Source organism: Gossypium hirsutum, chromosome A04 (assembly GCF_007990345.1).
Source record: "Gossypium hirsutum isolate 1008001.06 chromosome A04, Gossypium_hirsutum_v2.1, whole genome shotgun sequence".
In the NCBI taxonomy this organism is placed as follows: Eukaryota; Viridiplantae; Streptophyta; class Magnoliopsida; order Malvales; family Malvaceae; genus Gossypium; species Gossypium hirsutum.
In genome coordinates, this window is record NC_053427.1 from 58,210,584 (window position 1) to 58,214,753 (window position 4,170).

The window sequence follows — 4,170 nt, forward strand, 5'->3', positions numbered from 1 at the left end:
CCTGCTCCACGCACTATGTATGATTATGCTAAACCTTCTTTAACAGGAATTGAATCGAGCATAGTTAGACCTGCTGTAGCTGCAAATACTTTTGAGCTGAAACCTAACACAATTCAAATGATACAACAGTTTGTTCAGTTTGATGGTTTGCAGGATGAAGATCCCAACGCTCACTTAGTGAACTTTTTGGAACTATGCGATATATTTAAAATCAATGGCGTTTCTGATGATGCCATACGTCTTCAGTTGTTTCCCTTTTCATTGAGGAACAAGGCTAAACAGTGGTTGAACTCGTTACCACGAGGGTCAATTACTACTTGGGAACAAATGACCGAAAAATTTTTACTAAAATATTTTCCGCCGGCTAAAACAGCTAAATTACATAATGATATCTCTTCTTTTGTGCAGATGGATTTAGAAACACTTTACGATGCATGGGGGAGATACAAGGACCTTTTGAGAAGGTGCCCTTACCATGGGTTACCGCTTTGGCTTCAGGTTCAAACATTCCATAACGGCCTGAATCCTTCGACTCGGCAAATGGTTGACGTAGCTGCTGGCGGAACCATCAATAATAAAACACCTGAAGATGCTTATGAGTTCATAGAGGAAATGTCACTGAATAACTATCAGTGGCAAGTCATGAGGACAAAGCCAACGAAAACAGTCGATGTTTATAACGTCGATTCGGTCACCATGCTCTCTAATCAGGTAGAACTCTTGAATAAAAAAATTGATGGTTTTCTTAGTTCTTCACAGGTTCATCCAGTAATGTAGTGCGAAGCAAGTGGAGGTGGAACAAGCCATTCGGAATACCAACCTTATGGCAACAACATGGATAACGAGGAATTAAATTACATGGGTAATAATCCTCGACCTCAAAACAATCCATATAGTAACACTTATAATGCAGGTTGGAGGAACCACCCCAATTTCTCATGGGGAGGCCAAGGAAATCAGCGACCACCTTCGAGCTACCAATAGCCACCTTATCAACAGGAAAATAAGCTGAACCTTGAAGAGATGCTCACAAAGTTTATCTCGGTATCAGAAACCCACTTTTAGAACACCGAAACATCACTTAAAAATCAACAAGCATCAATCTAAGGGCTCAAAATTCAGATAGGTCAGCTTTCTAAATTAATCTCCGAACGACCACAAGGTAGCCTGCCAAGTAATATTGAACCTAACCCAAGGGAACAGCTCAACGCAATTAATGTTCAAAATGAAGGAGTCGTTGAGCCTGAGCTAGAACCGAGGCAATAAACAGTGGTAAGCAAAGGTAAATGTGAGGTAGATTATAATAAAAACAAACCAGTGACTGTCAGATATAAACCTCGTGTGCCATACCCCAATGCGACAAGGAAAGACCGCTCAGATGAACAATTTGGTAAATTCCTTAAACTCTTAAAAAAATTACATATTAACTTACCGTTTATTGAAGCTCTATCGCAAATGCCAAACGCAATGAAAATTTTAAAGGAGCTTTTAACAAATAAGTGAAAGTTAGACGATGCATCGTATGTGGAGCTGAATGCAGTTTGCTCGGCTATTCTCCAAAATAAACTACCCAACAAACTAAAAGATCTAGGGAGTTTTACAATTCCTTGCTTAATTGGTAGTTTAGATGTTAATAATCCATTAGCTGATCTAGGGGCTAGTATCAACGTCATGCCTTACAAAATGTTTAAACAACTAGGTCTCGGGAAACCCAAACAGACTAGGATGAGCATTCAATTAGCAGATAAAACTATAAGATTCCCTATGGGTATTATTGAAGATGTGCTAGTTAAAATCGATAAATTTATATTTCCCGTTGACTTTATTGTTCTAGACATAGAAGAGGATAGAAACACTCCCTTATTTATAGGAAGGCCCTTTTTAGCAACTGCTAAAATAATCATTGATGTTGGCACAGGTGGACTCACACTCCGGGTGGGAGACGAAACAATCACCCTTCAAGCTCGCAATTCTGGCAACACATCAGAAATTGAAGGTGATCGTTTAAACCATTCTAAAAAAACTAACAATATGGTGCAACCTACTTTGCAGGAAATGAGTCTGAAGGAAGCACATGAGTCATTCTCAAACAATAGTAGAGGATCCACTCATGAGAAACCAAGACTGCAAATAGAGGAGCTCGATTAATGGCGAACACATAAACCACGAACACACAATAAACCAAAGCTGCGTCAAAATGAGCTCGATACCTTTCCAAATGAACTTAAGGTTGGTGATAAAGTCTTATTAGATGCCAGAGATCCTTACATTCTCATTGCCAGACCGGATGAAGAAACCTCTCTTACGGTACTTAGTATTTTTCCATTCGGTACGGTCGAGGTGAGTCATCCCAAATTCGGCACTTTTAAGGTAAACAACACCCGTTTAAAACCCTATTTTGATAAGATTGATAGCAGGAATGAGGAGTATAAACTCTCTGAACCACCATGACCATTCAATGGAGAGGTAAGTCGAGCTTAGACTATAAATAAGCACTTCTCGGGAGGCAACCCAAGCACTAACAATATTAATTTCTTTAAATTTTGGTATTTAACACCTAACTTACTAATAGAAATCTTGAATACAAGTTTTTCCATAGAGACACGGCCAAGCACATAGGCGTGCTTAGGGTCATGTGAAAACAAGGCAAAAGATTTCCCCAACACGGGCTACGATAAAATGCCACGGCCGTGCGACATGGTAGTGGTCGAACCTGCCAAAACAGCACGGGCATGTGACACGCCCGTGTGGAAGAATCATGGGTGAACCTGTTAAAACAGAACGGGCATTCAACACACCCGTGTCTAGTGCCCGGGGTCGAACCTGTTAAATTAACACGGGTGTAGACCTTACATACATGGGTGTGGTAGAAGCGAACGAAGCTAGACACGGCCGTTCGACATGGCCGTGTGGGAACATGGGCATGTACTAAATATCAGACACACCCAAATAGGAAAAACGCGAAACACACGGGCAAAAATTGGGGAACACGGATCTGTTCCCTGGCCATGTGGCCTAAAATCTATAAATACTTTACACTATTCGCTTTCTTCCCCATTCAAAAACCCTAACCCTAACCGCTACAAGACCACACGGCCTCCCTGCCACACCCATGCGCCGCTTCCCACTCCAGTTTTTGACGCTCAATCTCTCTCCCTTAGCGTTTGTTTACTCCTTTCACTTCTATTTTACTTATTTCTAATCTTATTATTAATATAATCTTCATTAATTTTGACCTATTTTTTATTTTTCTCATTATTCTATCATTTTATTTATATTCTTAGGTTAGTTATCATACATTTCGTGTTAAATCGAGTTCTTAGAAAAACCCCATACCCATGACATTACTATGCTTATTCTCATGCTATTACTATGCTAATGTCTATCATTTAATTTGCATTCATTGGTTAGTTATCATACATTCCGTGTTAAATCAAGATTAGGAAAACCCCATACCCATGAAATTACTATTTTCATTCTCATGGTTATTTTGGTTGAGTTTGCTTCGTATTAGTAGTTTTGGCTGAAATAATTAGTTCAAATTCATGACTTTTTACTTTTTCAAATTCATTTACATACTATTTTTATTTTTTTTATATATTACAGGTTTATAATGTCATCTTCATGAGGAAAGAAGGCCTCTGTCCTGCTTCGAAGAAGAGGAAGGGAGCGTCATCTTTTGCGAGTCTAACCGCGGAAATTTGTCACCCCCTCCTACAGTTTCCCCGTGGGCCCTAGGAAGAACTTTTCCAAATACTTTGGGCTTGACCTTTAATTGCGGGCCGCTGCATCGACTGGGTTGCCGTAGAACAAGTTTAGTTGGCTAATGCGATTCGGGCCCTCCTAACCACCGACCTTTGGGAGCTGTTCTTTAGGATCATCGAGCTAACATACCTAGAGCTCACGATGGAACTATGCTCAACGTTCCATCTTCAGACCATAATGACGAACTACGATGATCCTGGCACAGTCCAATTTTGCCTAGACAGATTAACCCACCAACTAAGCGTCGCAGAGTTCGGTGCTGCACTTGGCTTATATACGGAGGAGTTCAAGGAGGAGAATGATTTAGACACTCTCAGTCGCCATATACACTTCTCCCCCTCGAATGCTGGCACACTTTGGCCCCTAGCGCGGCCTCCTACAATCCTAGCCACTCCAAGGCATCAG

General features: G+C 40.6%; 1 non-coding gene across 1 annotated transcript; it reads right to left on the reverse strand.

Moving 5' to 3' along the window:
* Positions 1-376: 376 nt before the first annotated feature.
* On the reverse strand, positions 377-482 carry LOC121228692 (small nucleolar RNA R71). Its single transcript, XR_005926267.1, has one exon. It is a non-coding gene; the product is annotated as a small nucleolar RNA R71 (small nucleolar RNA).
* Between the last annotated feature and the right edge of the window lie 3,688 nt (positions 483-4,170).